Raw genomic sequence first — 22,829 nt, 5'->3', positions numbered from 1 at the left:
CCATGTTTTTATTGGCCTTGTTTTGTGGACCGGGTGCAAAGTGACTTCCCTTTTCCAAAATATTTTATAGGACCTTCTCCTTGTAGAGCTATTCTTCCCGTCAAACTGGGACTATGCATCCATGCTCTCAAATTCGAGCAAGTTGAATCCCGTGTGGATGTTCCTCGCAGATGATAGTACCTCGAGCCACCGCTAAGAGGCGCCATCCGCCTTGTATTCCATCAGCTGTATGCGTGGGGGGGTTCGCTGTACTGTACTGTACAATCTGTTGGAGGTGGAAAAAAACACCGAAATAAGATTGATGCTTGTTTCGTTACTGTTGGTGCCTGTGTGGCTGCACAGCCCCGAGAAGGGAAGAAGCCCCCTTTTTAAATGGCTGCTTTTAACGCTTGGCTTTTTCTTTTTTTTTTTTTTTTTAGTGCGGGTGGGGTGAGGTGGGGGTCTTACAGAAGCGAATCAAACCTGAAACATCAACGCAATTAAAACAAGGCTGTCGCGGTTGCACAAACGGGACCCACCAAGATATGTGCGAATTGAATGTTATGGCTTATTCTTTACTGCTGCTACGCTTGCGTTTCTCATGTGCTTTTAATCTCTCTGCTTCTCTCGCATGCTAATTTGATTATGATTAGGGGGAGGTTTAAAAAGCCGGTCTTGGTTTGTCCAGGAGGGTCTCACGACAGTTCTCTTCTCCTTTCTTTAAATCTGTCCCAAACGAGGCGCTGGCGCGGTCCGGCTGAACTGATACATTGCGTTTCTAAAAACAAACCGCCTCTGGATCATTCATTAATTCACATTTGGCTATTACGGCGCGGGGTTGTGTTTTATGGGCAGAGCGGTTCCTTCGTGGGTGACAGGAAAGAGTTAATCTCAACGGGCTAAACGTGATGAGTGAGGGAGACCGTGACAAGCGCACAGCCAATCGGCGCCAAGATTAACACCCTGCTCGGCTGCGATTGGTCCAAAGCCTGATATCGTCCTTTGGCAAATCAGAGCCCACGTGGGGTTGGGACCCCTCATCCCAACGTTCATTGGCTAGGACTACAAACTCGAAACCCACCTCGCTCCGCGATTGGCCCTACCGCCGCGCAGCGCCCCTCCCCGCCTTGTTTTCCGTCCGCGAGGAAGGGAAAGATCCCTCTCGTGAGCTCCGTGGGCTCGCTCGCGCTTCCTCGTCCCGCCGCCGTGGTCTCGCTGAATATTTATCAACATGTCACAGCGAGCCCCTTTAACGGCGACAAAGTACGAAAAACACGACTACGGCGTGATATTTTACACGGAGTCAACGTGTCCCGGTATTCCGTTCTCCTCTGCTACGTCAAAGTGTTCACCTGACCCGAGGAAGCTCGCGCAGTTTTAGTGGATGATTTATGTCCGTGTGACATCATGTAGATGTGACACACACACACACACACACACACACACGGAGTGACACGACTAACCTTTAATGAGGTCATTATATTAGGAAAGATGAACAGGCAGTAGAACTTAATCCAATTAGACTTTATAGTCACCGCATCCATCCATTCGGGCATCCTGTCACCAATTATACGATTTTATTATTAACCATCCATCCGTCGTCCATGCATGACGTCTTCTAACTACCAGTTTATACCAATCATCCATCCATCAGAACATGCCCCATCCATGATTTCTTTCACTCATTCATTCATCGATCCATCCATCCATCCAAATATTCTTTTCACTATCCATCCACGCATCCGTCATCCATCCTAGTCTGCATCATGGGCATCCGTGATTCAATTCATTCATTCACCAGTGCACGCATCCATCCATCCATTCACGTGTGCTTACTGCTATTCATTCATTCATTTAGCCCCCCCATGTATATTAAATTCATCCAGCCATTCAAATATACATCTATTCCAGCATCCATCCATTCATTCATTCACGCATGCTTTCTACCAACTAATTAATTCATTTGCCCATCTATTGCAGTAACTTCATCCAGCCGTTCAAATATCCATCCATTCATCTATGCATCCATTAATGAATTTATTTGTTCAGCCATCCATCCATGGACCCTGGTAACTTCCAATCCAGCTGTATTTTCATTCTTTCATTTAATCATCCATCCCATAGCCCATCCATCTAATTACAATTACATCCACTAATGCACCACTTCATCCAAACCAATGAACGATCAAGTCACAATCTTTTTTAAAAAGAATTTTTTTTTATTGTATGCGGCCACACTTTGTACATGACTTTGGAACGTCGAATCAAGATGATTCCAATGATCTGGCAATTAAAATAACAAAATGCGCGACGACACACAATATACATATGCGGAACTTTGTGCACTCGCCAATGAAACGTCCTCAAAAATTTGTGCGCCACCCGTTGTGGGATATTTGCACTCACGTGGGCACCTCAGCAACACATGACCGATTTCTCCGATCCGGAGAAAAAGCCTTTGCGTGCACCGGCGTCTACTATATGAAAAATAATCGCCTGATTTAGTCAGCTCGATTTAAGTCTATTAAGCTCTAAAGCCTTGTAATGGTTGACCTTATAAGATTTACCCGTTTCAATTACGTTCTATATTTATTGTTAGCTCGCGCTCAAGACTACACTGCCCCTAAAGGCCTTAAACATTATCGCTATTTTAATCGAACGCAGGTTCGTTGTTACCATGCGTACGCACATGATCAAAACAACGACACCTTATACTCTCTACCCTCTACTGCCCCCAAGTGGCCAAAAAAAGCTTTTGATTGGTGGTGTAATGAGAAGGGTCCGGCTGCGGCCGGGACGTTCCTGTAAAGGTACAATAACGCCCACTGGGCGTTCCTGTACGCGTTTTGTCGACCAATGAGAAGGATCCAGTTACAGCCGGGGTGTTCCCCACTCGACACAGGGTGAGGGGGACGCGCAGTGGGTCCTCGCAACGTCACAACGTCCTATTCATTCTTTAAATCAAACATTAAAAAAAAAAAAAAAAAAGACATTCTATTGCTCAGGAATGCAATGTTATCTAATTCACACGTAGTTGACTGTAAACCACGTTCCAAATTAAATGTTTGGAGTGTGCTGATTAGAAATTATTTAGTGAGTACAGCTACTCCAGCAGGGGGCTGTCTATGCTAAAGTAACCTACTATTTGTAGTAGAAGCAGTGGCATTGAGAAGGAGAAAAACAGTGTACGGAACCAAGACGAATGTCGCGGCCATGTTCATAAAAGCTACAGCAACCCACGAATATTTTTTTATGTTTTATTAAAAACAAATCATGTAGGATTGGAAACTTAATACTGGAGAACAGGCTTCTTCCTGCCAGAGTGGCGTCACCCTTGAGGTGAGGGGGCGTTCCCGTTCTCAGAACGGGGCGTTTCCGTAAAAATCGGAATTTGTGGCTGCAGCTGGACCATATTGGGTGTAATTGCTATTTGTTTATGAAACTAAAATGGCACATATTGGAACTTTTCTCTTTTAAAGACTATATGTGTAAGAAAAGTCATTATTGTTGACTAAAACTAACGGGAAAACTACAATTGAAACAAATGTTTATTGCTAACAAAGCAAAAATGCTAAATTCCCAATTTTGCCTCCAGTGTTGTCTTCCCCCACATTTTTATCAGTACCTGAACGCACCCTAGCACCTGGTTTCAATTATCCAATCCCCAAGTAGCTAGGCACTATATAAACTGCCTTGGCTTCACTCTTCAGTTGGATGGGAGAGAAGCCAAGGATCAGCTGCTGCAGGTCAGTTCATTCACTTTAATTGTTCCAACTATACCTGATTATCTGGTACTTAAATTGTTGTTTTAAAATCTTTCGAACCAGATCGTGTTTTTCCTGAGCTGGAGACTTCTTTATGCGAACTGTCCCAAAACTACTAAACTGGTGAGTTTGATGTTTCCACTTGTTAGCATGAGCATTATCTTAAATGCTAATTTATACTAATGTGTGGTCTTATGTTTCTAGATTAAGTTGTGTTCCTAGATTGTGCTACTAGAGTTAGCCTGCTAATGTTTGCATGCTAACATGACTCAAATTATGATCCAGAGTATTTCAGTCAGAAATTTGATGATCAACATGTAATTATTCATTGCTAATGCTAGCTTATTGTTAGCATCATTTTAACGACCATGTTTTTTTTTTTTTTCGAAAAAAGTGGTAAGGGTAAATAGTAAGGTGTTTTATCGGAAAAACGTAAGGATATATAGTAAGGCGTTTTTTTTTCGAAAAACGTAAGGGTATATAGTAAGGCGTTTTTTTTTTTTTGAAAAACGTAAGGGTATATAGTAAGGCGTTTTTTTTCGAAAAACGTAAGGGTGTATAGTAAGGCGTTTTATTTTAGAAAAACGTAAGGGTATATAGTAAGGCGTTTTTTTTCGAAAAACGTAAGGGTAAATAGAAAGGCGTTTTTTTTTTCGAAAAACGTAAGGGTATATAGTAAGGCGTTTTTTTTCCGAAAAACGTAAGGGTATATAGTAAGGCGTTTTTTTTTCGAAAAACGTAAGGGTATATAGTAAGGCGTTTTTTTTTTCGAAAAAGAGGTAAGGGTATATAGTAAGGCGTTTTTTTTTTAAAAAGAGGTAAGGGTATATAGTAAGGCGTTTTTTTTTTTCGAAAAAGAGGTAAGGGTATATAGTAAGGCGTTTTTTTTTTCAAAAAAGAGGTAAGGGTATATAGTAAGGCGTTTTTTTTTCAAAAAAGAGGTAAGGGTATATAGTAAGGCGTTTTTTTTTTTTTTTTTTCAAAAAAGAGGTAAGGGTATATAGTAAGGCGTTCTTTTTTCAAAAAAGAGGTAAGGGTATATAGTAAGGCGTTTTTTTTTTTTTTTCAAAAAAGAGGTAAGGGTATATAATAAGGCGTTTTTTTTTCAAAAAAGAGGTAAGGGTATATAGTAAGGCGTTTTTTTTTTTTCGAAAAAGAGGTAAGGGTATATAGTAAGGCGTTTTTTTTTTTTTTTTGGAAAAACGTAAGGGCATATAGTAAGGCGTTTTTTTTTTTTTCGAAAAAGGTAAGGGCATATAGTAAGGCGTTTTTTTTTTTTCGAAAAACGTAAGGGTGTACCTGAGGGCCTGTGTATAGTAAGGCGTTTTTTTTTTTGCTGTTGACGATATTATATGGACAATGAGCAGTCTTGCTTTCCAGCTCTCTACTGGCTGAGAGCATAGTGTCGTGGAGTTGTATACCTGAGGGCCTGGGTTCGAATCTTGGACATGCCATTTATATGTATGTTTGAAAAAAAACGACCATGTATAGTATGGTGTATTTTTTTCGAAAAAAGTGGTAAGGGTATACCCTTACCTTTTTTTTTCCGAAAAACGAGGTGCATATATAGTAAGGCATATTTTTTTCGAAAAAAGTGGTAAGGGTATATAGTAAGGTGTTTTTTTAGGAAAAACGTGGTAAGGCAATACCCTCACCTTTTTTTTTTGAAAAAGAGGTAAGGGTATAGTAAGGCGTTTTTTCGAAAAAAAACATGGTTAGAATATAGTAAGGCGTTTTTTTTTCGAAAAACGAGGTAGGGGTATAACCTTACCTTTTTTTTTTCGAAAAACGAGGTGCATGTATAGTAAGGCATATTTTTACGATACCCTTACCTTTTCTTTCCGAAAAAGAGGTAAGGGTATAGTAAGGCATATTTTTACGATACCCTTACCTTTTCTTTCCGAAAAAGAGGTAAGGGTATAGTAAGGCGTTTTTTCGAAAAACGAGGTAAGGGTATAGGAAGGTGTTTTTTGCCAAAAATGTGGTTAGGATATAGTAAGGCGTTTTTTTTCGAAAAATGAGGTAAGGGTATAGTAAGGCGTCTTTTTACAGAAAAATTAGGTAAGGGTATAGTAAGGCGTCTTTTTACGAAAAATCAGGTAAGGGTTTAGTAAGGCGTCTTTTTTCCGAAAAACGAGGTAAGGGTATAGTAAGGCGTCTTTTTACGAAAAATTAGATAAGGGTATAGTAAGGCGTCTTTTTCCGAAAAATGAGGTAAGGGTAGAGTAAGGCGTCTTTTTCCGAAAAATTAGATAAGGGTATAGTAAGGCGTCTTTTTCCGAAAAACGAGGTAAGGGTATAGTAAGGCGTCTTTTTACGAAAAATGAGCTAAGGGTATAGTAAGGCTTTTTTTTCCCAAAAATGAGTTAAGGGTATAGTAAGGCTTTTTTTTTCCCCAAAAATGAGTTAAGGGTATAGTAAGGCGTCTTTTTCCAAAAAACGAGGTAAGGGTATAGTAAGGCGTCTTTTTTCCGAAAAATGAGGTAAGGGTATAGTAAGGCGTCTTTTTTCCGAAAAATGAGGTAAGGGTAGAGTAAGGCGTCTTTTTACAGAAAAATTAGGTAAGGGTATAGTAAGGCTTTTTTTTTCCCCAAAAATGAGTTAAGGGTATAGTAAGGCGTCTTTTTTCCGAAAAACGAGGTAAGGGTATAGTAAGGCGTCTTTTTTCCGAAAAATGAGGTAAGGGTATAGTAAGGCGTCTTTTTTCCGAAAAATGAGGTAAGGGTAGAGTAAGGCGTCTTTTTACAGAAAAATTAGGTAAGGGTATAGTAAGGCTTTTTTTTTCCCAAAAATGAGGTAAGGGTATAGTAAGGCTTTTTTTTTACGAAAAATGAGGTAAGGGTATAGTAAGGCTTTTTTTTTCCCAAAAATGAGGTAAGGGTATAGTAAGGCGTCTTTTTACAGAAAAATGAGATAAGGGTATAGTAAGGCGTTTTTTCCCAAAAATGAGGTAAGGGTATAGTAAGGCGTTTTTTTACGAAAAATGAGGTAAGGGTATAGTAAGGCGTCTTTTTTCCCAAAAATGAGGTAAGGGTATAGTAAGGCGTCTTTTTTCCCAAAAATGAGGTAAGGGTATAGTAAGGCGTTTTTTTTACGAAAAATGAGGTAAGGGTATAGTAAGGCGTTTTTTTTCCCAAAAATGAGGTAAGGGTATAGTAAGGCGTTTTTTTACGAAAAATGAGGTAAGGGTATAGTAAGGCGTTTTTTTTACGAAAAATGAGGTAAGGGTATAGTAAGGCGTTTTTTTTCCCAAAAATGAGGTAAGGGTATAGTAAGGCGTTTTTTTACGAAAAATGAAGTAAGGGTATAGTAAGGCGTTTTTTTACGAAAAATGACGTAAGGGTATAGTAAGGCGTTTTTTTTACGAAAAATGAGGTAAGGGTATAGTAAGGCGTCTTTTTTCCCAAAAATGAGGTAAGGGTATAGTAAGGCGTCTTTTTTCCCAAACATGAGGTAAGGGTATAGTAAGGCGTTTTTTTACGAAAAAGGAGGTAAGGGTATAGTAAGGCGTCTTTTTACGAAAAATGAGGTAAGGGTATAGTAAGGCGTCTTTTTTCCGAAAAATGAGGTAAGGGTATAGTAAGGCGTTTTTTTACGAAAAATGAGGTAAGGGTATAGTAAGGTGTCTTTTTACGAAAAATGAGATAAGGGTATAGTAAGGCGTCTTTTTACAGAAAAATGAGATAAGGGTATAGTAAGGCGTCTTTTTCCGAAAAATGAGGTAAGGGTATAGTAAGGCGTCTTTTTACAGAAAAATGAGGTAAGGGTATAGTAAGGCGTTTTTTCCCAAAAATGAGGTAAGGGTATAGTAAGGCGTTTTTTTACGAAAAATGAGGTAAGGGTATAGTAAGGCGTCTTTTTTCCCAAAAATGAGGTAAGGGTATAGTAAGGCGTCTTTTTTCCCAAAAATGAGGTAAGGGTATAGTAAGGCGTCTTTTTTCCCAAAAATGAGGTAAGGGTATAGTAAGGCGTTTTTTTTTACGAAAAATGAGGTAAGGGTATAGTAAGGCGTTTTTTTTCCCAAAAATGAGGTAAGGGTATAGTAAGGCGTTTTTTTACGAAAAATGAGGTAAGGGTATAGTAAGGCGTTTTTTTTACGAAAAATGAGGTAAGGGTATAGTAAGGCGTTTTTTTCCCCAAAAATGAGGTAAGGGTATAGTAAGGCGTTTTTTTACGAAAAATGAAGTAAGGGTATAGTAAGGCGTTTTTTTACGAAAAATGACGTAAGGGTATAGTAAGGCGTTTTTTTTACGAAAAATGAGGTAAGGGTATAGTAAGGCGTCTTTTTTCCCAAAAATGAGGTAAGGGTATAGTAAGGCGTTTTTTTACGAAAAATGAGGTAAGGGTATAGTAAGGCGTCTTTTTTCCCAAACATGAGGTAAGGGTATAGTAAGGCGTTTTTTTACGAAAAAGGAGGTAAGGGTATAGTAAGGCGTCTTTTTACGAAAAATGAGGTAAGGGTATAGTAAGGCGTCTTTTTATGAAAAATGAGGTAAGGGTATAGTAAGGCGTCTTTTTTCCGAAAAATGAGGTAAGGGTATAGTAAGGCGTTTTTTTACGAAAAATGAGGTAAGGGTATAGTAAGGTGTCTTTTTACGAAAAATGAGATAAGGGTATAGTAAGGCGTCTTTTTCCAAAAAATGAGGTAAGGGTATAGTAAGGCGTCTTTTTCCGAAAAATGAGGCAAGGGTACAGTAAGGCGTCTTGTGGAAAATTATTTTTGCCATTGAGGATAGTATATTGACAATGAACAGTCTTACTTTTCAGCTCTCTACTGGCTGAGAGCATAGTGCCGTGGAGTTGTATACCTGAGGGCCTGGGTTCGAATCTCGGACATGCCATTTATATGAATGTTTTAAAAAAAAAACAACCATGTAAGACGTATTTTTTTCAAAAAAAGTGGTAAGGGTATATAGTGAGGTGTTTTTTTAGGAAAAACGTGGTAAGGGTATAGTAAGGCATCTTTTTCCAAAAAATGAGGTAAGGGTATAGTAAGGCATCTTTTTTCCGAAAAATGAGGTAAGGGTATAGTAAGGCGTCTTTTTTCCGAAAAATGAGGTAAGGGTATAGTAAGGCGTCTTTTTTCCGAAAAATGAGGTAAGGGTATAGTAAGGCGTTTTTTACAAAAAATGAGGTAAGGGTATAGTAAGGCGTTTTTTTACAAAAAATGAGGTAAGGGTATAGTAAGGCGTCTTTTTTCCGAAAAATGAGGTAAGGGTATAGTAAGGCGTTTTTTTACGAAAAATGAGGTAAGGGTATAGTAAGGCGTCTTTTTACAGAAAAATGAGATAAGGGTATAGTAAGGCGTCTTTTTCCGAAAAATGAGGTAAGGGTATAGTAAGGCGTCTTTTTACAGAAAAATGAGGTAAGGGTATAGTAAGGCGTTTTTTCCCAAAAATGAGGTAAGGGTATAGTAAGGCGTTTTTTTTCCCAAAAATGAGGTAAGGGTATAGTAAGGCGTTTTTTTTACGAAAAATGAGGTAAGGGTATAGTAAGGCGTTTTTTTTCCCAAAAATGAGGTAAGGGTATAGTAAGGCGGTTTTTTTACGAAAAATGAGGTAAGGGTATAGTAAGGCGTTTTTTCCCAAAAATGAAGTAAGGGTATAGTAAGGCGTTTTTTTACGAAAAATGAGGTAAGGGTATAGTAAGGCGTTTTTTAACGAAAAATGAGGTAAGGGTATAGTAAGGCGTTTTTTTACGAAAAATGAGGTAAGGGTATAGTAAGGCGTTTTTTAACGAAAAATGAGGTAAGGGTATAGTAAGGCGTTTTTTTACGAAAAATGAGGTAAGGGTATAGTAAGGCGTTTTTTTTCCCAAAAATGAGGTAAGGGTATAGTAAGGCGTTTTTTTTACGAAAAATGAGGTAAGGGTATAGTAAGGCGTTTTTTTTCCCAAAAATGAGGTAAGGGTATAGTAAGGCGTTTTTTTTACGAAAAATGAGGTAAGGGTATAGTAAGGCGTTTTTTTTCCCAAAAATGATGTAAGGGTATAGTAAGGCGTTTTTTTTACGAAAAATGAGGTAAGGGTATAGTAAGGCGTTTTTTAACGAAAAATGAGGTAAGGGTATAGTAAGGCGTTTTTTTACGAAAAATGAGGTAAGGGTATAGTAAGGCGTTTTTTAACGAAAAATGAGGTAAGGGTATAGTAAGGCGTCTTTTTACAGAAAAATGAGGTAAGGGTATAGTAAGGCGTTTTTTTACGAAAAATGAGGTAAGGGTATAGTAAGGCGTTTTTTTACGAAAAATGAGGTAAGGGTATAGTAAGGCGTTTTTTTACGAAAAATGAGGTAAGGGTATAGTAAGGCGTTTTTTTACGAAAAATGAGGTAAGGTTATAGTAAGGCGTCTTTTTACGAAAAATGAGGTAAGGGTATAGTAAGGCGTCTTTTTACGAAAAATGAGGTAAGGTTATAGTAAGGCGTCTTTTTACGAAAAATGAGGTAAGGGTATAGTAAGGCGTTTTTTTACGAAAAATGAGGTAAGGGTATAGTAAGGCGTCTTTTTACGAAAAATGAGGTAAGGGTATAGTAAGGCGTTTTTTTACGAAAAATGAGGTAAGGGTATAGTAAGGCGTCTTTTTCCGAAAAATGAGGCAAGGGTACAGTAAGGCGTCTTGTGGAAAATTATTTTTGCCATTGAGGATAGTATATTGACAATGAACAGTCTTACTTTTCAGCTCTCTACTGGCTGAGAGCATAGTGTCGTGGAGTTGTATACCTGAGGGCCTGGGTTCGAATCTCGGACATGCCATTTATATGAATGTTTTAAAAAAAAAACAACCATGTAAGACGTATTTTTTTCAAAAAAAGTGGTAAGGGTATATAGTGAGGTGTTTTTTTAGGAAAAACGTGGTAAGGGTATAGTAAGGCATCTTTTTCCAAAAAATGAGGTAAGGGTATAGTAAGGCATCTTTTTTCCGAAAAATGAGGTAAGGGTATAGTAAGGCATCTTTTTTCCGAAAAATGAGGTAAGGGTATAGTAAGGCGTCTTTTTTCCGAAAAATGAGGTAAGGGTATAGTAAGGCGTTTTTTACAAAAAATGAGGTAAGGGTATAGTAAGGCGTTTTTTTACGAAAAATGAGGTAAGGGTATAGTAAGGCGTTTTTTTACGAAAAATGAGGTAAGGGTATAGTAAGGCGTTTTTTAACGAAAAATGAGGTAAGGGTATAGTAAGGCGTTTTTTTTACGAAAAATGAGGTAAGGGTATAGTAAGGCGTTTTTTAACGAAAAATGAGGTAAGGGTATAGTAAGGCGTTTTTTTACGAAAAATGAGGTAAGGGTATAGTAAGGCGTTTTTTTACGAAAAATGAGGTAAGGGTATAGTAAGGCGTTTTTTTTCCCAAAAATGAGGTAAGGGTATAGTAAGGCGTTTTTTTTACGAAAAATGAGGTAAGGGTATAGTAAGGCGTTTTTTTTCCCAAAAATGAGGTAAGGGTATAGTAAGGCGTTTTTTTTACGAAAAATGAGGTAAGGGTATAGTAAGGCGTTTTTTTTCCCAAAAATGAGGTAAGGGTATAGTAAGGCGTTTTTTTTACGAAAAATGAGGTAAGGGTATAGTAAGGCGTTTTTTCCCAAAAATGAAGTAAGGGTATAGTAAGGCGTTTTTTTACGAAAAATGAGGTAAGGGTATAGTAAGGCGTTTTTTAACGAAAAATGAGGTAAGGGTATAGTAAGGCGTTTTTTTACGAAAAATGAGGTAAGGGTATAGTAAGGCGTTTTTTAACGAAAAATGAGGTAAGGGTATAGTAAGGCGTTTTTTTACGAAAAATGAAGTAAGGGTATAGTAAGGCGTTTTTTTACGAAAAATGACGTAAGGGTATAGTAAGGCGTTTTTTTTACGAAAAATGAGGTAAGGGTATAGTAAGGCGTCTTTTTTCCCAAAAATGAGGTAAGGGTATAGTAAGGCGTCTTTTTTCCCAAACATGAGGTAAGGGTATAGTAAGGCGTTTTTTTACGAAAAAGGAGGTAAGGGTATAGTAAGGCGTCTTTTTACGAAAAATGAGGTAAGGGTATAGTAAGGCGTCTTTTTATGAAAAATGAGGTAAGGGTATAGTAAGGCGTCTTTTTTCCGAAAAATGAGGTAAGGGTATAGTAAGGTGTCTTTTTACGAAAAATGAGATAAGGGTATAGTAAGGCGTCTTTTTCCAAAAAATGAGGTAAGGGTATAGTAAGGCGTCTTTTTCCGAAAAATGAGGCAAGGGTACAGTAAGGCGTCTTGTGGAAAATTATTTTTGCCATTGAGGATAGTATATTGACAATGAACAGTCTTACTTTTCAGCTCTCTACTGGCTGAGAGCATAGTGTCGTGGAGTTGTATACCTGAGGGCCTGGGTTCGAATCTCGGACATGCCATTTATATGAATGTTTTAAAAAAAAAACAACCATGTAAGACGTATTTTTTTCAAAAAAAGTGGTAAGGGTATATAGTGAGGTGTTTTTTACAAAAAATGAGGTAAGGGTATAGTAAGGCGTTTTTTTACAAAAAATGAGGTAAGGGTATAGTAAGGCGTCTTTTTTCCGAAAAATGAGGTAAGGGTATAGTAAGGCGTTTTTTTACGAAAAATGAGGTAAGGGTATAGTAAGGTGTCTTTTTACGAAAAATGACGTAAGGGTATAGTAAGGCGTTTTTTTTCCCAAAAATGAGGTAAGGGTATAGTAAGGCGTTTTTTTTACGAAAAATGAGGTAAGGGTATAGTAAGGCGTCTTTTTACAGAAAAATGAGATAAGGGTATAGTAAGGCGTCTTTTTCCGAAAAATGAGGTAAGGGTATAGTAAGGCGTCTTTTTACAGAAAAATGAGGTAAGGGTATAGTAAGGCGTTTTTTCCCAAAAATGAGGTAAGGGTATAGTAAGGCGTTTTTTTTACGAAAAATGAGGTAAGGGTATAGTAAGGCGTTTTTTTTCCCAAAAATGAGGTAAGGGTATAGTAAGGCGTTTTTTTACGAAAAATGAGGTAAGGGTATAGTAAGGCGTCTTTTTACGAAAAATGAGGTAAGGGTATAGTAAGGCGTCTTTTTACGAAAAATTAGATAAGGGTATAGTAAGGCGTCTTTTTCCAAAAAATGAGGTAAGGGTATAGTAAGGCGTCTTTTTACGAAAAATTAGATAAGGGTATAGTAAGGCGTCTTTTTACGAAAAATGAGGTCAGGGTACAGTAAGGCTTTTTTTTTTTGAAAAATGAGGTAAGGGTACAGTAAGGCGTTTTTTTTTTGAAAAATGAGGTAAGGGTACAGTAAGGCGTTTTTTTACGAAAAATGAGGTAAGGGTATAGTAAGGCGTTTTTTTACGAAAAATGAGGTAAGGGTATAGTAAGGCGTTCTTTTACGAAAAATGAGGTAAGGGTATAGTAAGGCGTCTTTTTTCCGAAAAATGAGGTAAGGGTAGAGTAAGGCGTCTTTTTCCGAAAAACGAGGTAAGGGTAGTAAGGCGTCTTTTTACGAAAAATGAGGTAAGGGTAAGTAAGGCTTTTTTTTCCCAAAAATGAGGTAAGGGTATAGTAAGGCGTCTTTTTCCCAAAAATGAGGTAAGGGTATAGTAAGGCGTCTTTTTCCAAAAAATGAGGTAAGGGTATAGTAAGGCATCTTTTTCCAAAAAATGAGGTAAGGGTATAGTAAGGCTTTTTTTTCCCAAAAATGAGGTAAGGGTATAGTAAGGCGTCTTTTAACGAAAAATGAGGTAAGGGTATAGTAAGGCTTTTTTTTACGAAAAATGAGGTAAGGGTATAGTAAGGCGTCTTTTTACGAAAAATGAGGTAAGGGTATAGTAAGGCGTCTTTTTACGAAAAATGAGGTAAGGGTATAGTAAGGCGTCTTTTTACGAAAAATTTGATAAGGGTATAATAGTAAGGCGTCTTTTTCCGAAAAATGAGGTAAGGGTATAGTAAGGCTTTTTTTTTTCCCAAAAATGAGGTAAGGGTATAGTAAGGCTTTTTTTTTCCCAAAAATGAGGTAAGGGTATAGTAAGGCGTCTTTTTACGAAAAATGAGGTAAGGGTATAGTAAGGCGTCTTTTTACGAAAAATTTGATAAGGGTATAATAGTAAGGCGTCTTTTTCCGAAAAATGAGGTAAGGGTATAGTAAGGCGTCTTTTTTCAGAAAAATGAGGTAAGGGTATAGTAAGGCGTCTTTTTACAAAAAAATGAGGTAAGGGTATAGTAAGGCGTCTTTTTACGAAAAACGAGGTAAGGGTATAGTAAGGTGTTTTTTGCCAAAAATGTGGTTAGGGTATAGTAAGGCGTTTTTTTCGAAAAACGAGGTAAGGGTATACCTTTTTTTTCGAAAAACGAGGTGCATGTATAGTAAGGCATATTTTTTTCGAAAAAAGTGGTAAGTGTATAGTTAGGTGTTTTTTGCCAAAAACGTGGTAAGGGTATAGTAAGGCGTTTTTGTGGAAATTTTTTTTTGCCATTGAAGATAGTATATTGACAATGAACAGTCTTACTTTTCAGCTCTCTGCTGGCTGAGAGCATAGTGTCGTGGACTTGTATACCTGAGGGCCTGGGTTCGAATCTCGGACATGCCATTTATATGAATGTTTATAAAAAAAACGACCATCTATAGTTAGACGTATTTTTTTCAAAAAAAGTGGTAAGGGTATATAGTGAGGTGTTTTTTAGGAAAAACGTGGTAAGGGTACAGTAAGGCGTTTTTTTTTTTTTTTTTTAAACGAGGTAAAAAATACGCCTTACGTTGGTCGTTATTTTAAAACATACATATAAATGTCATGTCCAAGATTCGAACCGAGGCCCTTAGGTTTACAAATCCACGACACTATCCTCTCAGCCAGTAGAGCGCTGAAAAGCATGACTCATTGTCCACATATCTTCTAAGGCAGAAAAAAAAAAACCCGCCTATGGTTTTCTTTTTTCACAAAAAAACGCCTTAGTGTACTCTTACCACTTTAAATAAAAAAAATTTAAAAAACACCTTACTATACCCTTACCACGTTTTTCGAAAAAAAAAAACTAGTTCTGATACATGGTCGTTTTTTTCAATCACATATATATAAATGGCATGTCCGAAATTCGAACCTGAGCCCTCAGGTTTACAACTGCACAACACTCTCCTCTCAGCTCGAGCTTTCGTTTATGGAAAAAAAAAATGCCTTACTATACCCTAACCATGTTTTTCGAAAACGCATTACCTACCATTTGCATACCCTTACCTCTTTTTTGAAGAAAAAAAAGGTAAGGGTATTGCCTTACCTCGTTTTTTGAAAAAAAAAGGTAAGGTAAGGTATACTCTGACCTTCCTTTTTTTTTTTTTTTTTAAATGTAAGGGTATATACCCTTACCTCCTTTTTTTTTTTTTTTTTAACTATAACCTTACCACGTTTTTTACAAAAATTGCCTTACTATACTCTTACCACTTTTTTCTTTTTTCGTCTTTGTGAAAAAAACGTTGTATAGTAAAGCTTTTTTTGTGAAAAAAAAAAAACCTAAAAAAACAACCATGTATAGTAAGGGCATATAGTAAGGCGTTTTTTGTGAAAAAATACACGAACATGTACAATAAGGGTATAGTAAGGTGTTTTTGGGGAAAAACACGGTAAGGGTATAGTAAGGTGTTTTTGGTGAAAAAAAACCCCACCATGTTTAGTAAGGCGTTTTTTTGTGAAAATAACAACTATGTATAGTAAGGGTATCTTTAGGTGTTTTTTGTCGAAAAAAAACCCCCACCATATATAGTAAGGCATATTTTGTGAAAAAAATGACGATGTATAGTAAGGCGTTTTTTGTGAAAAGCAACGACCATAAGTTTTTTTTGTGAAAATAACTACCATGTATAGTAAGGTTTTTTTGTGAAGAAAAAAAAACGACCATGGGCGTTTTTGTAAAAAAAAATTACCATGTATAATCAGGGTATAGTAAGGCGTTTTTTGGGGAAAAAACAACCATGTATAGTACAGCGTTTTTTTGTGAAAAAAACCCAACAAAAAACGACCATTATCGTAAGGCGTTTTTGGGGAAATAAACAACCATATACAGCACGCTGTTTTTGTGAAAAAAAGACGACCATGTATAGTAAGGCGTTTTTGTGAAAAAAATCACCATGTATAGTAAGGAGTTTTGGGGAAAAAACCCCAACCATATATAGTACGGCGTTTTTTGTGAAAAACAAAACAAAAAACAAACTACAATTATCGTAAGGGTATAGGAAGGCGTTTTTTGTGAAAAAAAACGACCATGTATAGTAAGGCGTTTTTTTGTGAAAACAACGACCATGTATAGTAAGGTGTTTTTTGTGAAAATCACAGTAAGGGTATATCAAGGCGTTTTTTTGTGAAAAAAAAAAAAAGACCATGTATCGTAAGGGTATAGTAAGGCGTCTTTTGCGGGGAAAAAAACAAAAAAAAAAACGACCATGGATAGTAAGACATTTATTTGTGGAAAAAAATACGCCATGTGTAGTCAGGCGTTTTTTGTTGAAAAAAATGGCCATGTATAGTCAGGTGTTTGGAGGGAGGGGTGGGGGGGTGAATGACTGTGTATAGTGAGGCGTTCGGGGGCGGGTGGTTGGGTGGACGAATTGCTATTATAGTTTAAGTTACATTTGCAAGCACGATTGATTCTAAATGCCCAGGGCAGATTAGATTGACATGGCGACACAGAGCCTGAAATGTGATTGGACAAATAAAAACTTACCTCTCCATAACATGTACTGGAAGCAGTGCAGCCAAGACAAACACTACAAAATGAAGAGAACAGGCAGTTGGGAATAAATGAAAATCATTTCTTGGAACAAATAGTGTCTCACAATTGAGGTTGTAAATGTCAGTGAGCGCTTTTGATCGTGTTAAGGACTTGCTGGCTCGCAACTTGGTGGCTCGCGGAATCTTGTCATTGTAAAGAGGACTATGAAGACGGAGATATACTCCGGCGCTCACACGCTTAATTGCGGTAATGTTTGACTTCACAGAATCTTTCAAAGCTGTCATTTTTCCACATTACACGGCCCTGTTTTCAATTACTTGCGAACACACGGCTCTCAAACACATTCCTAGCACATTGTGTGCGCACACGTGGTTATTTATGCTATTTTTGGGGTGTGAAAATGACACCGATGACATTTTTTTTTTTTTGTGAAGCCAAACAACAATGGAGGTCATGTGTGTTTAGGCTACATTTTAATCAGTAACTTAAATTTCAGTCTGACCGCCGCACATACTGTATACACTTTGTGTATTTGCACAGGCAGCGCCGCCTGTCAGCGGCCAGTCAGATGAAAAATTGAACATCTCCTCCCGCAGCTCTTTTTTTTTTTTTTTTTACATGCCCGCAATCGTTTTTGGTTACAGTCGCTGATCACACCTCATCAGCAGTTATTGTGAATATCCGAAGAAGAATTTGGTTAGCGTGTCGACATCCACGCGCGCACAAAAAGCACACGCGCGCTCATGTGCCAGGCAGCTGAGCATGAGTCAACATTAGGGGACTAAGACAAATAAAAAGCGCATAGTCCACTCATTACGTGCTGAACAGAGCCCAGTCAACCAGATCAGAGGCCTGCGTGTGAATGAGTGTGTGTGTGTGTGTGTGTGTTGTTACGACCTGCTCTGCTAGGGAAGGAGGGAAGTAACATAGAGCAAAATGTTTTTTTGGGTTGAAGGAGAGTTCATTTAATTTCTTTAAGGAAGACGTAGGTTTTAAGGGTAAAGGTGCCGGTGGACGGGCACAATCATGTACTCACGTCAGTTATCTCATTTCCACAGGTCCACTGCTGGAATTTCAGTCGAATGATCAAGATGGGTCATAGCTGTGTCAAACCAGAGGCAATTATGCAACAAGGTGAGTGTTAAGATTCTTACCCCGACCATATTTGGTATAAGAGACAAGACTCCTCGTTTTGTAACAAACGCGTTCAATTGTCAAGTGACGTTATGAATACATATTTTCCCCAAATGGTGGTTCGATTCCAAGTCTTTCATTTGAAGCCGATACAAAATGAAAACATCATGTGTGTTCAAATCCAGACCCCAAAAATGTCAAGCTACCCTTTTTTTCGCTCTCATCTGGAAAAAGTCCCGAAAATAAGTTTGACACGCGTGGTCGAAGCAGCCCGCAAACTCCTGTAATAGAAAACCACAATTAGAAGTCATTTCGAGAGGCGGCAAGCTACTGTTTGGTACGCTTTGGATGTACTCGGACGCATCCGCCGTCGTCCTGCCGACGGAAATTCAACAGTGTGCTGCTGAGGGGCACGTTTTTTTCGTCTTCTATGGAACGCCATTTCAGCATTTATTTGACAATCTTCATATCCATCATAAGGTCAATGTACCAGTAAGATATTTAAGAGATTAAAATAAAAAAAATAAAATAAAAAAAAAAAAAAGGTTAAATTTGTTGAATTACAGTCTAGCTTTGGAGCCACCTTGGTTGAAATAAAGCTTTCTGATAAATATCGCGTTTGTGGAATAAGAGTTAATCCACCCGTTTTTAGCCATCTCAGGGGGCGGCCATTTTCTACTTTCTGTCGACTGCAAATGACATCACAACTGCTCAGGGCTCAGGTGACGACCGATCATGGCTCAGCTTCAGAAAACAGGTGAACCGTGATTGGTCGTTACCTGAGCCCTGAACAACTGTGATGTCATTTTCGATCGACAGAAGTGTCAAAATGGCCGCCCTCGGAGATGGCTAAAAACGGGTGCATTTTGCCGCTTAACTCATATTCCACAGACAAAATATTCATCGGAATGCCTCGTTTCAACTACTTGGCCTGCTGGGAAAATATTATTATCAAGAAAATGCTTGGGTTGACTTCTCTTTAAAGGACTTAGGATGAATGCTGAAACTGCTTTCCATACTATTGTTTCTGTGATGAGTGTTTCGGAAAGGTTCGTCTTTGTTCTTCAACTGCTTGAAAAGCCACCCACGTGAAGTCAACCTCCTATTTAGTCACAAGTGAAACTGATTAAAAATATGAGCCATAGGAGGCCTTTTGTTCCGCGTAGTCGCCGATGGTGATCTATTGTGACGGTCTCCTCCCCCACCTGAGGAGGACGAACGGCTTGGCACAAAGAGCGACGTCGTTGTCATTCCAAATGCATCGATCGGGGCTTCGGGTATTTAAGATTTGAAAATATAACGGACGTTGTCATAAAAAGAGCCCAAATTAACCTCGCTCCCCTGTTGCACAAACCGCGGCCTTGTCAAAAGCCAGCTCGGGCTCCTCCTCCTCGGCCGTTGCGCAAGCGCGCGCCACGTCATCGCAGCGCCGCTTGGCACTTTTCTCGGCGGGACGGCGCATCTCGCGCGGCTTCTTTTTGATGCCTTTGCTTGAGCTTGGAGAGATTAATTTAATTATCCCGCATAGGTGCCGTGGGAAAAAAATAAATAAATAAAGCGGCAACAAGGACGGGGCGGCGAAAATGGAGGAAATAGTCATTATCGGTACAAAAATGCAAATGTGCTTACTCAAATGGTAAGAAATCCAATTTTCCAGAAAAAGGATTTGAGAAAGAAGGCATCTACTTTTTTTTTTTTCCCCCCTCCCCTGTTTCTGCCTTTTGACTAACAGGGGACTAAACGGCATGTCGGGGGGCGGGGTGGGGGGTGGGGGGCTCGACTCTTTGTAAACAGGCCGCGCGGTCCGGTCAAGGCTGTGAGAAGAAAGGACATGCGAGGGGGGGGGGGAGACAACTGAGGTTGTTTGCCATCAGGTGTGTGTGAAGATATCTCCAAACATTTGGACCCTGGAGATAACAACATGCCAGAGAGACGAGGACGGAGGAGGTTTAGGTGGGGGGGGAACGGGGGGGGGGGGGGGCAAGAGATGAGTGTATTTCCCCAGGACCACCTAAGCCTGCTAATCAAGATATTCCCAATCTTGCGCGTTTGTGCTGGAGATAAAAAGCAGCGAATCAGAGGTGTCCCTCATCAGGCTTCCTCATAGCTGAAGCTGGATGCTAGTTCCCCCCCCCCCCCTACCCCCAGCGCTCTGCTGTGTCTTCCGCCATTCATCCCGCGCGTGTGTAAGTGTGTGCGCCGAGGCTGTGATGGCGCATTAATTGCACGCCGGGTCCTCGCTTAATAACGCGGCGACACGTCAACTCAATCACGAGGCCTCGGCTGCATTCGGGTTTGGTAATTTGGCTTTTAAATGAAATAAACGAGCTATCTGGGAGATCTCCGGGATTACAGTTATCATTACCCGCTACGCCCCCCGGCCCCCCCACCCTTGAACGACAAACGCCACCCCCTGATTGGTTGATGACTTGCCGGTGAGTGGCACTCGTCCTATGGGGTCGTCTGGCGTGAGCAGAATGCAGAGGCTAATGAGGCGCAATTACTAAGTGTGCATCGCCCACTGTTTTCGTGACCAGCCCTTCACCGAGTCATTCATGCGCCCACATATTACTGGCATGTTAAAGGCCGATGAAATTTTGGAAAAAAAAAAAATACAGGATTATGATGAGGATTTGAATAATTATTCAATCAAGGCAACTGCTGTACGCTCCTTTTCCACTGCGCACAACTACCGATGCACATTCAAAAAGGTAGTCCGGCGTACTGATTCAACTCCATTACTTAGTCAAAAAGTACAGACTGAAATGGAAGTCAAAGTACGGATATCGGTTTTCTAATGTACACAGCAGAAGTCAAAAATCAGTGATGACCCATGATGCATTCAATAAAGTATGGCGATTGCAGCTTCACTCATTTTGAATTGGGAAACAATTGAAAAGCGACATCTTGGATCCAGAAGATATTTTCGGGCCGTTTGAATGTTTTGCTTGAGAATCCTGATGACCTACAACAGAGATTTTCCATCTTCATCCATACTAAAAAAAAAATGTATTTAATTTTTTTTAAATCACTCAAATCATCCGTTTTTCAAACCACAGGTCATTGTGGCCGACCGCCGCCTATGCATAAGCATGTACAAAGAAGGTGTCAATTAGACTGACTAATTAATGACAAATGGAAGTCCATCCTTTATGTCCATCCTCAAAGGAAAGCTGAAGAGCTTTCTGAGTGCAGCACATCTAAGAGAATGATTCCTTTGCGGCCTTCTCCTCTTCCCTTTGTGGCTTTCAGCGAATCCGTCTCCCATTGTCTTCGACCTCTACAAAATAATCTCACTTAGTCTTTTTCCCTCTTCACGCTCAAGCCTCCTTCTTTCCCCCCGGCCGAGCTCTCTCTCTGCCTCTCTCCCCGACCATCCATGTTTTCCCCCTTCCATCAAGGCCCCTGTGATGCTTTTCTTCCTTTTAGCTTTTCCCTTTGTCTCCCACCTTTTGTGCTCCCTCCGCAGGTAACGCACTCTCCCGGCGACACGCGCGTACACAGACTACGGGCTGAAGGGTGTTTTGGAAAAAGCAACGCCGCCGATGGACGCCGTACGCGTCAACACGGCGAGCGTGTGCGCAAACCCGATGATATTACCTTGGATGTATTCCCGAAAGCCGCTGGGAAATATGCAAAGTGGAACAATGCGATTTGTTATTTCCTCTGTCAGGCATAAAATGCGGCAGCTTTTTATGCGTCCGTTGGGTCGTTTATTTCGTTAAACGGGTCAAGGGGGGGATCGGTTTGGATTTTAGCGCACGGTTTGTTTCATTGTTCATCGTTGGACGGTGACCCGCCAAATCAAGACAACTTGTCAAATAGCACCCCCTACAGGCCTGGAGTATAACAAAGCGGAGGCAGCGAAGCCGACTCGCTTCACAACAAGCGACAGTAGTGAACAATTCTTCAGGAAGGAGCATTCAAGCCACCCGCAGTTTAAGTTGACGGCCAAACGAAAAAGAAATGAAGAGAATTACACGCCGTGTATTTGTGATCTACTTTTGTGACCCATTCCAATAAAACTTCTGCGATTGCTTTTGTGACCACTTTGCAAACTTGCACTTTTGCTTTCGCAATCTCTAAAGCTTGAATGAAACTGCCCCCTGTGCGTCCTTAAAATGGCCCGCTAGTTGAAATAAGGCATCCTGATAAATATTGTGCAATAAGAGTTGATCCGTTTTTAAGCCATCTCTGGGGGCGGCCATTTTGTCACTTCTGTCGACTGAAAACGACATCACAGTTGCTAAAGGCTCAGATAACGACCAATCGTGGCTCACCTGTTTTCCGGATCCGAGCCACGATTGGTCATTAGCCCTGGGTAGTTGTGATGTCATTTTCAGTGGACAGAAGTGACAAAATGGCCGCCCCCGGAGATGGCCTAACACGGGTGGATTAACTCTTATTCCACAAAGGCAATATCAACCAGAATGCCGTGTTTCAACTAGTGGGCCTGCTAGGAACACATTCATGGAAAAAAAAAAAAAATGTTTGGGTTGATTTCCTGTTTAAAGGACACTGATTGGTCTGTTGGTTTCTGGAGCGGACATAATAGTATCAGTTTGAAGCTTGGCATGATTGGAGTTCACATAGCTGTGTTGCCGCCAATCTGCATGCCTTCGCGAGGTTATTGGACCCCATCAATAAACCCGTTTATATCTCATGTATTTTGAAGCTCCGGTCTGTTTGGGATCTTGGAATGATCCGAGCTTTTCCTTCCCCGATGGCGCCACGTCTTTATTTGCACGTCTCTCTTGAGAGACGTTAAGGTTGCCTCTCATCACTTTTCAGCGCGGAAAAACCTCAAGAGGTCATCGCAGTCACTCATCACCGAGACAACCCCCGTGGTAGATATCTAAGGTTGCAACTTTACTTCAAGACCCGCGCTCTTGCCGCAATATTCAATATCAAAAGATCATTTCAGTCCCATGTAATAAACACGATCTAACCTCGAACGCTAATCACCGGAGGCTGGAGTAAGTCACGTGCGCACGCTTGTACGACGGTCTCGAACCTTAACCTTCCGTTTCGAAGCAGATCTCAAGCAACTGCGAAAACAGAAATCACAAAAGTTGAGTCGAGCCCTTACGCGGGTGAAGAAAGTCATAAACGGTACAATTTTGCTCATTCGCAACAAGGAGCTGAACCGACTAGCAGACTCGATGACTTTACCGCTCCGTGTTTAAAAAGTTGAAGTTGACGGATTGCTAATCAGGTTTTGGGCATCTCGTCTTCCCATCAGCCACTTTACAGAAGATTTACGACTCGCACGTTCCGCTACGGTTGTTGGCGAACGATCATCCG

General features: G+C 39.8%; 1 long non-coding RNA gene across 1 annotated transcript; it reads left to right on the top strand.

The window, feature by feature from the left end:
- The first annotated feature begins 456 nt into the window (after positions 1-456).
- LOC147129040 (uncharacterized) lies at positions 457-21,571 on the top strand. The gene is made up of 3 exons (XR_015082593.1): positions 457-3,866; positions 17,450-17,525; positions 20,995-21,571. It is a non-coding gene; the product is annotated as an uncharacterized LOC147129040 (long non-coding RNA).
- Positions 21,572-22,829: the final 1,258 nt, after the last annotated feature.

Source organism: Filicampus tigris, chromosome 19 (assembly GCF_054856515.1).
Source record: "Filicampus tigris isolate MCC_2025a chromosome 19, RoL_Ftig_1.0, whole genome shotgun sequence".
NCBI lineage: Eukaryota > Metazoa > Chordata > Actinopteri > Syngnathiformes > Syngnathidae > Filicampus > Filicampus tigris.
The sequence above is the reverse complement of the archived record's forward strand: the minus strand, read 5'-3'. Positions and strand labels throughout refer to the sequence as shown.